The sequence below is a fragment of the Schistocerca serialis genome, chromosome 6 (assembly GCF_023864345.2).
Source record: "Schistocerca serialis cubense isolate TAMUIC-IGC-003099 chromosome 6, iqSchSeri2.2, whole genome shotgun sequence".
Lineage (NCBI taxonomy): Eukaryota > Metazoa > Arthropoda > Insecta > Orthoptera > Acrididae > Schistocerca > Schistocerca serialis.
In genome coordinates, this window is record NC_064643.1 from 329350142 (window position 1) to 329361804 (window position 11663).

The following is an 11663-nucleotide window of genomic DNA, read 5'->3' on the forward strand; positions in this document are numbered from 1 at the left end:
AATCAGCGTTGCGATGTCCCGCCTGTGTCTTGTAAATGAAGAAAAACTGAGGGTGCTTCGACTCCTACAAGAGGTAACATCGCATCTCTTTGGGCCTTCCACTGAGGAAGCATATAAATCTACATCTACATCTACACTGATACTCTCCAAATCACATTAAAGTGCCTGGCAGAGGGTTCATCGAACCACCTTCACAATTCTCTGTTATTGCAATCTCGTATAGCACGCGGAGAGCTCTGATTTATGACGGTGTTCGTTTCTCCCTATGTAGCTCAGCGTCAACAAAATATTTTCGCATTCGGAGGAGAAAGTTCGTGATTGGAATTTCGTGAGAAGACTCTGCCGCAACGAAAAAGGTCTTTGCTTTAATGATATCCACCCCAAATCCTATATCATTTATGTGATACTGTCTCCACTTTTTCGCAATAATACAAACGTGCTGCCCTTCTTTCAACTTTTTCGATGTACTCCGTCAGTCATATCTGGTAAGGATCCCACACCGCGTAGCATTATTCTGAAAGAGGACGGACAAGCGTAGTGTGGGCAGACTTCTTAGTAGGTCTGTTACATTTTCTAAGTGTCCTGTCAATAAAACGCAATCTTTGGTTAGCCTTCCCCACAACATATGTTCCTTCCATCACAGCATCAGTGTTACAGGAATTCAAGGCTTTTTCCGAATCCTGTAAACGGGCGAGTACGTGGCATGCTGTAGCAGAAGGAGCTAACCTTGTATGTTTGGGATGTTTCTCCCTGTGTGGTACCTTAGTTGTAGCTCTTTTAGGGCTTCTAAGGAATCTAGGAAACACTGTATCGCCATCCTAATTTAGTTTTTTCCTTTTCCTGAAGCAGTTAGGATGCTCCAGGGGCACATTATGCGACCGAAAGTATACGGATACATGTTAGTGAACATTAGTATGGAGTGTGTCTACCCTTCTTCGCCTCCTGACGGACTGAACTCTGCTGGGGACAATTTCAGTGAGGTGTCTGAATGTGAGTGGGGGAATGCTGCCGTTCCTCCCTCGAGAACGGGAATCAGAGAATGTAGTGATAATGGACGCGGGGGCCTGAAGCGAAGTCGACGTTCGAGCTCATTGCAGATGCGTTTCATTGGATTCAGGTCGGGACGCTGGGCAGGCTAGTCCATTTCAGGAATGCTATTGTCAACAAATCACAGCATCACAGATGCTGCTTCATGACTGGGTGCATGATACAAACCATCATCGTCTCCGAACCGTTCTTCTATGGTACGCATACACAATGCTGTAAAATGTGACCATATCTTTCCGCATTTGTCGTTTTCTCAAGAGCGGTAAGGGGAGCGCACTCTAACCGTGAAAAACAGCTCCATACCGTAACACCGCCTCCTCCACACTTCACTGTTGGCATTACACATAATGACAGCTAACGTTCTCCACGAATTCGCGAAACCTAGACCCTTCCATCGAACTGCCATCCCTGTGTATTATCCAGTGGCGTCATTCTTCACGCCGCTTCAAGCGTCACTTAGTCTTGACTAGATGCGTGGGTGAATGTTGACGAGCTGCTAGACCATTGTAGCCCATACTTTTATACTCGCTACACACAGTCATTGCCCTGCCTGGACAGCTGGTAGCACTCCGGAGCCAACAAGTGGTTCCTTCCGCTTATTTCATGCGATTTTTTACGACCACCGCAATGCTCGAGGGCCCGTTTTCTTTAGTACAAGAAGTTTGCCTGGTCCTGATTTAGCTGTGCTTGTTCCTCCACGTTTCCACTTCATAATTATGTTTCTAATAGTAAGCTTGGGCAGCTGTAAAACGTTTGAAATATCTCTGATGGGTTTGTTCCTCAGGTGATATCTAATGAATAATCCAATCCCTCACTGAGTCCTCTGACCCACCCATTTTGCGGTTGCTGTTTCTTACTGACAAGACAATGCTCCTCGTCTCGTTTTACAATGGCTGGTCAGCATCTTGTGACGTCTAGTCATCAATTCCACATTACACAGGAGCGTCCGGATACTTTAGATCAGATACTGTATTGCACTCGCCTCGCCTTCAAGGTCACGGGTGTCACGTCCCTCCTTCCAACAATTCTGGGTGAACTCTTAATTTATATCAACAATAGCGACTTCAGCAATCGCAGAAACGATCGCAAAAGTATGGGAAGAGTTGTACTATTGACTGAATGTTTGTGAAAGGTAAATAATAACCATAATGCCAAACGTGATTGGATGAAGTACCCTGAGATTATTTATGGACGCACTTAAAAGAAGTGCTGCCCTTGCAAAATTGAACGGTTCTTTTGAAAATAAAAACTTCGTAGTCCTACGGGGAAGATAAAGTTCACAAGGTTTCTCACGTTCATTCGTGCAGAATATATAGTTTTGTGAAATCGGATTAACCTTTTGGAAACACCCTGTATTACAACAAAAGGGTTGAGAGCAACGATTGGCGTTTATTATTCTTTAAACGCTGTCGCAGTAAAACAGACGAGTTGTTGTCAAGCAGGTTAAGTTTAGGAACCGAGACCGTGTGGAACAATTATTTGTATTTTTCTGCTACCAGTCACATTTATTTACTTTATGTTTAATTTAACAAACTGCAACGGATTTGGAGCATGTTTTGCTCGTCATCGGGTGTTTATACATACATATGTTCCTTAAAGATAAAATGTTATTGTCTAAATTAACCTAGAACTGTTTTGATGACTTGTTTAGGAAATTCACTTGTTCTGAGTGATCAAAGCCGGCCGGTGTGGACGAGCGGTTCTAGGCACTTCAGTCTGGAACCGCGCGACCGCTACGGTCGCAGGTTCCAATCCTGCCTCGGGCATGGATGTGTGTGGTCTCCTTAGGTTAGTTAAGTTCTGGGGACTGATGACCTCAGATGTTAAGACCAACAGTGCTCAGAGCCATATGAGCCATTTTTTGAGTGATCAGAACAAATGGTTCAAATGGCTCTGAGCACTATGGGACTTAACAGCTGTGGTCATCAGTCCCCTAGAACTCAGAACTACTTAAACCTAACTAACCTAAGGACATCACACACATCCATGCCCGAGGCAGGAATCGAACCTGCGACCGTAGCAGTCGCGCGGTTCCGGACTGCGCGCCTAGAACCGCGAAACCACCGCGGCCGGCGAGTGATCAGAACAGTTCTAGTTTAATTTGGCCTACGAAATTTTCTCTCTAAATAACAACTGCATGCGTAAACGCCTGAAGACGGGCAAAACATGATGCAAACACGTTGTAGTGTGTTAAAATAAGCCGGCCGGAGTGGCCGTGCGGCGCTTCAGTCTGGAACCGAGCGACCGCTACGGTCGCAGGTTCGAATGCTGCATCGGGCATGGATGTGTGTGATGTCCTTAGGTTAGTTAGGTTTAATTAGTTCTAAGTTCTAGGCGACTGATGACCTCAGAAGTTAAGTCGCATAGTGCTCAGAGACATTTTTTGTGTTAAAATAAACAAAGCAGTAAATGTTACTGGTAACAGTAAAATACAAATAATTAGCTTGCTCTCCTGCCTCGTTCACTCGCAGATCGTTCGAGGCGAATGCAAAGTCAAGGCCAGTTGCTTGCTGGTGATTACGCAGTCTGGAAGTAGCGTTCTGCCTTTAAAGACCTTGCCGCCGGCAGATCATTAAATCTTAGCACTGAAAGTCCTATTCCGCGTGGAATGCAGCGCAGCCTTGGGTCTCGTGCCGAGCATCTGCGTTAGTTCGTTCATCGTGGACACAATGTTGTTCCCTATTGGTGACGCAAATAGCAGAAAGAAATTCGACTATCGTTGTCAGGAATGGTGCCACAGTTGCGCTTCGATCCTATTTAGTGCTACTGAAAGTTTACCAATGTGATGCAGTTAGCGCTACATTACGACGCTCAGTTTTTGTGGAGCAACATCTTCCTGTCTTTTACCCTCATTAACGATGTTTTTGTCACTGTTTTCGAATAAATCTTCGTAGAATATGCCGAATAATTCCCCGATTTCCGCAGCTTAGCGTCAGCTAAAAATATGAAAAAGTTTTCTCAGAGATACGGCTGTAATTATACTTCGGAAACTTTTTTCTGCTGTGGACAGTAAACGTACTGATATCTTCGAATGCTCATTAATGCAAATTTTCCAGTTCGAAATGTTAGATCATTAAGTTTATTCGTTAGGTGATAAGCCATAAAGTGGCATCCTGCTTAATTCTTCTCCGACAAGTCAAATCGAGAAGACATCCCAGTTACCGAGTAAAACAGTGAGCAGAAAAAGCCAAACTCCAAATTTCGATTGGAGAAACAAAATAAATATCACAAACGTCCAAGGCACCACTCGTTACCCGAAGACAAGATATGGTAAGCTAGCAATCGGTTGGAAACTGTCGTCATGTCAGCACGTTGTAGGTGTCGCCACCGGCGTCAACCTTGTGTGAATGCTCTGAAAAGCTACTCATTCGCATATCACAGCATCTTCCTCCTGTTGGTTAAATTTCACGTCTGTAGCACGTCATCCTCGTGGTGTAGCAATTTTAATGGCCAGCAGCGTGCGTTCACTTCTTCTCGTACACTGAGGAGAGAAAAGTCATGGGGTACCTTCAACTATGGTGTCGGACCTCCTTTTGCCCGTCGCAGTGCAGCAACTCGGCGTGGCATGGACTCCACAAGGCGTTGGGATTCCCCTGCTGCCTCTATAGCTGCCCATAATCGCGTGTTTCCGGTGCAGGATTTTATGTATGAATTGACCTGTCGATGATGTCCCATAAATGTGTGATGGGATTCATGTTGGGCGATCTGGGTAGCCAAATGAATCGTTCGAATTGTCCAGGATGTTCTTCAAACCAAACACAAAAAATTGTGGCCTGATGACATGGGACATTGTGATCCACAAAAACTGCATCGTTGTTTTTTCTACAAGTAGCCGAACGTAAACATTTCCAGTCAGAGATCGGTTCAGTTGAACCAGAGGACCCGGTCCATTCCATGGAGCCAGCACCAGCTTGTATAGTGCCTTTTTGATAACTTGGGTCCATAGCTTCGTGGGCCGGCCGCAGTGGCCGAGTGGTTCCAGGCGCTTCAGTCTGGAACCGCGCGACCGCTACGGTTGCAGGCTCGAATCCTACCTCGGGCATGGATGTGTGTGATGTCCTTAGGTTAGTTAGGTTTAAGTAGTTCTAAGTTCTAGGGGACTGATGACCTCAGAAGTTAAGTCCCATAGTGTTCAGAGCCATTTTTAAGCTTCGTGGGGTCTGCGTCACACTCTAACCCTACCATAAGCTCTTACCAACTGAAATCGGAATTCATCTGACCAGGCCACGATTTTTCAGACGTCTGGGTTCCAACCGATCTGAGCACGGGTCCAGGAAAGACGCTGCAGGTGATGTCGTATTGTTAGCAAACGCACTCGCGTCGGTCGTCTGCAACCGTCCCCCTAAAACGACATATTTCGTCACAATGCTGTTAGAGAAACGTTCCTCGTACGTCCCACATTGATTTCTGCGGTTATTTCACGCTGTATTGTTAGCAAAGGCTACTCTACGCAAACACCGCTGCTCTCGGGGTTCAGGAAAGGGTGTCGACGACGGCATTGTCCGCGATGAGAGGGAATGCCTGAAATGTGGTATTGTCGGCAGACCTTGACACTGTGGATCTCGGAATACGGATTTCGCTAACGATTTCCGAAATGGAATGTCCCATGCGTCTAGCTCCAACTACGATTCCGCTTTCAAAGTCTGTTAATTCCCGTTGTGCAATCATAATCACGTCGGAAACTTTTACATATGAATCACCTGAGTACAAATGACAACTCCACCACTGGGCTGCCCATTTATGCCTCGTGTACGCGATACTGCCGCCATCTGTATATGTGCGTGTCGCTATCCCATGACTTTTTTTTTTTTTTTTTTTACCTCAGTCTAGTTCACGCACTTGCCAAGCACGCTAAGTACGCTTAGGCTCTGAAAGTGAAAAAATGGCTCTAAGCACTATGGGACTTAACATCTGAGGTCATCAGTCCCCTAGACTTAGAACTACTTAAACCTGACTAACCGCCAGCCGGAGTGGCCGAACGGTTCTAGGCGCTTCAGTCTGGAACCGCGCGACCGCTACGGTCGCAGCTTCGAATCCTGCCTCGGGCATGGATGTGTGTGATGTCCTTAGGTTAGTTAGGTTTAAGTAGTTCTAAGTTCTAGGGGACTGATGACCTCAGAAGTTAAGTCCTATAGTGCTCAGAGCCATTTGAACCAACGTAACTAACCTAAGGACAGCGCACACATCCATGCCCGAGGCAGGATTTGAAGCCGCGCGGGATTAGCAGAGCGGTCTTAGGCGCTGAAATCATGGTCTGTGCGGCTGGTCCCGACGGAGGTTCGAGTCCTCCCTCGGGCATGGGTGTGTGTGTGTTTGTCCTTAGGCTAATTTAGGTTAAGTAGTGTGTAAGTTTAGGGACTGATGACCTTAGCAATTAAGTCCCATAAGATTTCACACACATTTGAACATTTTTTGAACAGGATTCGAACCGGCCACCGTAGCAGCAGCGGGGTTCCGGACTCAAGCACCTAGAACCGCTCGGTCACAAAGGGATGATTGCCATATTATTCACCTAGCGTACCGTCAGATCTTCACAACTGTACCTGGCCTCTGAGAACACCAAATTGTCTCTTTGGAACCTTCTGTGTCATTCCGCACCATTCACTAGCAGCAGGGGAGTAGGCAACTACCGTTGCATGCGTACACTGGCATTAACACCACAACACAAGCGGCTGCGACTGGAGTGGTGCATCGACTGCCAATGAATGGCGTCGCACTATATTCAGCGATGAATCGCGGTTGTGCACTACCCAGACCACCATCGTCAGGAAGTACGGCGGCGACCAGGAGAGAGGTCCCATTCGTCCAATGCACTGGTTTTACTCCTAGCGCCATGGTGTGGCGAGCCATAGGGGATGACTTCAGATCAAGGGTGGTAGTGATTGAGGGAACACTGAAGGCACAACTACGCGTCAAGGAGATCTTGCGTCCTCGCGTGGTATCTCTCGTGCAACAGCGTCGTGGTCCCAATTTTCAACAGTACAGTGCCAGTCCGCAAGTTGCACATGGCTCGCTGAACTGTCTGATTTTGAGGTACTCCCGTGCCCAGCGAGGTCCACTGATCTGCTCCAATAGAACGTGTGTGGAATCATCTCGGAAACCAACTCCGTCCAAGTGCGAGTATCTAGAACAGCGACGACCAGTTAGAACAGTTGTGGGTCAGCTTGCCTCTGCAGAGGATGCTACGGCTTTCAACCGACTCACTCGTTTATCATGTATCCATGCGAAAGGGGTTCAAAATGGTTCAAATGGCTCTGAGCACTATGGGACTGGACATCTGAGGTCATCAGTGCCCTAGACTTAGAACTACTTAAACGTAACTAACCTAAGGACATGCAGATCTATGCCCGAGGCAGGACTCGAACCTGCGACCGTAGCAGCAGCGCGGTTCCGAATTGAAGCGTCTAGAACCGCTCGGTCACAACGGCCGGCGCGAGAGGGGGTGCAGCACACTATTGATAAATGGCGCGATATTACCAACTTGTTTGTAAATTTGATTCGATATTGTAATCATTGAAATTACGTCACATACCCTTTCAGCACGCGAAGTTCCAATTTTTTACTTCCTCCTCCTCTGGGCCCTTCACTTTTTTTGTCAGAGATTGCGTTTCAATATTTAAAATACTACATTTCACACAATAATGATACAAACCTGGATGAAAGGCTGAATAAATTCTGAAATGTATACGAATCACTTAAAACAACCTCAAAACCCAGACATTTAAGGAGCCAACATAATTTTTTTTTAACACAGTTGCAGTTTTAGCATTTATGTTGGGAACAGACTTTGAACACCAGCTACACAATATCCAAACACAGGCAGAAGAAATTAAAAATAATGATACAAACTGAGAAGAAACAGTAGAAGATGTTATAAATATTTACCAGCTATTCCTGGATACAAACTATGGTTCAAAATGAAGATGGAATATGGAAAGACCGAAGAATATATAGACATCAGACTTTGTCCTCGCTTAACCCTTGAAGAGAAAATAAATAAGGAAATGTTTTCCTAAAGGGAATTTAAGGCAAGTTTTGACTCAAGGCAGGATCTGAATGTTGGATAACAGCATAACATACATGATCGTCGCACAAGTAGACGACAACCAGTTGCCGGCCGCTGTGGCCGAGCGGTTCTAGGCACTTTAGTCCGGAACCACGCTGCTGCTACGGTCGCAGGTTCGAATCCTGCCTCGGGCATGGATGTGTGTGATGCCCTTAGATTAGTTAGGTTTAAATCTACGGGACTGATGACCTCAGATGTTAAGACCCTTAGAGCTTTGAGCCATTTGAACCATTTTGACAATCAGTTTCTCAAGCATAGCAGTCAGTGTCACTTTATTACTTTTGCCAAGAACACATTGTCTTCTTAAATGGCAGTGAATGATATTAATATACGTGTACACTGTAAATACTTGATTCGGCACCCGCAGACTAAGCAACCGCATACATGTTCCAATAATCGCAAATGAAGGTCGACAGGAGCTCTCGAGTCATAGGGCTTGAAGGTTCAGAGGGCAGTAAATAAGGCGATACCTGGAGCTAAAGAAACATTGAGATACAATAAACTACCCCTGCACGATTTCCTCTTTACCATCAAAATTCAGTTTAGGAAGCAGTGAAATGACAAACTAAGTCTTTCATTTGAAAGTAAGGGAAGAGGTTATGCTACAGTTGTCTCTGCAGTGCCAAAACATCCTTGATGTTAGAAACAAATTACAGTAGGAACTTCCTAGTGACAACATCTACATTTAGTTACGGAAGTTGTTGCCGGCACCTGTATCGTGTCGGTATGGTCCCATCTCCCTTCTGTTACTGCTGCTCCGAAAAAGACCTCAATTGTATCTTCTTCGGCTGCCGCCGATGGCAACAAAAGCCGCTAAATTAGAGCAGGAAGTAGTGACGGAGGGAAATGAACAGCCAACGAACGTCAACACCTTACCAGTGACAAAGGTGCTTAGACCGCACCTGTAAACTTTTCTAGAAGAAAGTCCAATAAAGAATATAAACAAAGTTCCAGAAACATAAATGGGTAAATGATGATCATGTCTCAAAATATACCAAACTATAACGCTTTACGTAATAATTGCTTTATTGTAATTAGATCATATTAAGTTGTTATGTACTACAATGCCCTGTGCCCCTACAGGTACACAACATTGATAAATCTCATGGTGGTTGACTGCATTTATTACGTCAGGAGGCTAACAAATTACAGAAAAGGCAGCCAATACTTGTAGCACAATGAATTATCTGTTATAGTAAGTGGGGCGGGAAAAACCGAGTGGCAATTACAAAAATACGGTATGAGAAATGTGAAAAGATATTCGTCACTTCCCATAGCTAACAATTGAAAAAGACGAGTCACTGGGAAATAAGTTATCTGGAAGAAATATGAAAAATACTTAAACATAATGGTTTGTTGGGCTCATCACAGACGGTAAATAATATGAAGAACCAAGAGAAAAAATTCGCGGTTTATTCTCAGAAAGATAACTTATCTCTAGGGTTTCTGAATCTACAGATCGTGAAGTATTTAAAGGGTTTTTGGGGCCAATTTCGACTCACGCGGCATGTGAACGTCAGGATACTGGTAGAACGAATCATCTCACAAGAATGTCGCATAAATTAAGCTTCTCTCAATTTGTCACACACAGCTGTCAGTGCCACTAGCATTACGTACATATCCTCATGTATTACGCTAATCAACAACACACTAAGTTCTGAAGTGGCAGGGAACGATGTCAGCACGAGCTTTCACTGTTGACGCTCGATTATACACGCGGAGACTAAGCATACACATGTTCCAACAATTGCGAATGCTGGTGGCACACGGTATCTCTTCATAAATGAGACGGGAAAAACTGAGTGGAAGTCAAAAAAATATCATAAAAAGTGAAAAATAAGTATCGTCATTCTCCGTAAAAAAAAACACACGAAAATGACGTTTTATTGGAATGTCAGGTATGTAAAAGAAAAAAATACAAAATCTTGAGAAAACGTATTGGTTTCTTGGACTCACCACAGGTGGTAAAAGAGGAGGTTGGCAGCAGAGAAGAATCACGCGCTCCCGGAGTGCGTGTGACGTTTCGTTGACACGGCGCGCAGCCAGTAGTCCGACAGTAGATGCGGCCGCTAGGAGGCACGCTTACGCGCTATCACACACCTCGACGCCACGAGCGCTCGCTGCGCACTGACTGCGCGACGCCGGAGGCCAGGGAGTCCCGCGTCCCCTCCGCGGACACCGGCCGCAGCCGCAGTCGCAGCCGCTTCCCCTCCCACCCCACCCTGCCACTTCCCCCACCCCCTTCCACCACACACATATACACACACATACAGAAACCACTCGCGCTGCTTATAAGGCAAGCGCCGCTCCAGCGAGGCGCGCCGTTGCGACACGTCTCCAGACTCAAACACAGCACTCTGTCGCCGCAAATGCGTCACCACGCAGATCCCATCTCGCGGCGCCGTTGATCTGCAGGCCAGGCACAGTGCGGGCCGTCCACTGGAAGGGGTCAGCTCTCGAGCAATGCGTTATTCGTTTTACAAAAGCAGTTAACACCTAACCCCCATTTTATAGGGAATCGACTCCCCAACGTCTGATTACTTTACTAACGCGTTACTGTGCTCATTTGGTGTTAAGCATATGAGCGAAAAAAAGTTTAGAAAAGGGTAGAAACTATGGTTAAAGTTTGTTAGAAGTCGCTGAGAACAGCCATTATCAAGAGCTGTTTGCCAATTTCATCTCTGCTTTAAGCAAAAGCTAGTTTTTCTTGCATCTCATTGTGACGTCATATCTCAAGCACGGACACCTTAATACGCGATGGCTTGCTGAAAAGCAAAGCCTCCGAATTTTTTAATCTGTTCTCAATATCGAGCGAGTTATTGCATGCCACTAGAGCTGTACTCCACCAAAACTACGGTTCGGTAGTTTTGGTACAAAATGGCTCTGAGCACTACGGGACTTAACTTCTGAGGTCATCAGTCCCCTAGAACTCAGAACCACTTAAATCTAACCAACCTAAGGACATCACACACATCCATGCCCGAGGCAGGATTCGAACCTGCGACCGTAGCGGTCTCGCGGTTCCAGACTGTAGCGCCTAGAATCGCTCGGCAACTCCGGCCGGCAGTTTTGGTACAGAACATAGGGTAAATGACGTAATCAATTGTATGATTTCCGGATGTCTTGGCAGCATTGGTAGGGAGAGAAACATAACGAAACTGGGAGACGACTAAATCTCTTTGTTTCTCGTTTGTTTGTTAGCTTTAGACATAACTAGGGCCGCATGTTAGTACACTGAGTGGATTGTGTCCCTAAAAATAAATTGCATTTTATAGGTAATAAACATTATTTGATAGCGTTTACTTCTGGGTTTTTATGTAAACAAAGCAATTACATTTGATGCAAGTACGGTTTACACGCACAAACACGAAAGAATCTATGTTACTGTTGTCGTTATTTTGTACTCAATGCAACGTTATCCGTCGTGATCAAAGGCAATAGTTTCCTTTTATTATTAGTAAGTGAGCACGATGTTTATGAATAACGGAAACATGTTTGATATAGGCTCGACGAAGTACTGAAGAGATGTCTGATATGTTTTTGTTTTGCG

The 11663-nt window shown here is 45.4% G+C and overlaps 1 long non-coding RNA gene across 1 annotated transcript in view; it reads right to left on the reverse strand.

The window, feature by feature from the left end:
- Positions 1 to 10229, reverse strand: part of LOC126484120 (uncharacterized) — a 293517-nt gene extending 283288 nt beyond the window's left edge. Inside the window, exon 1 of the long non-coding RNA XR_007587811.1 lies at positions 10070 to 10229. This is a non-coding gene — a long non-coding RNA (uncharacterized LOC126484120). The remainder of the gene's footprint in view (positions 1 to 10069) is intronic.
- Positions 10230 to 11663: the final 1434 nt, after the last annotated feature.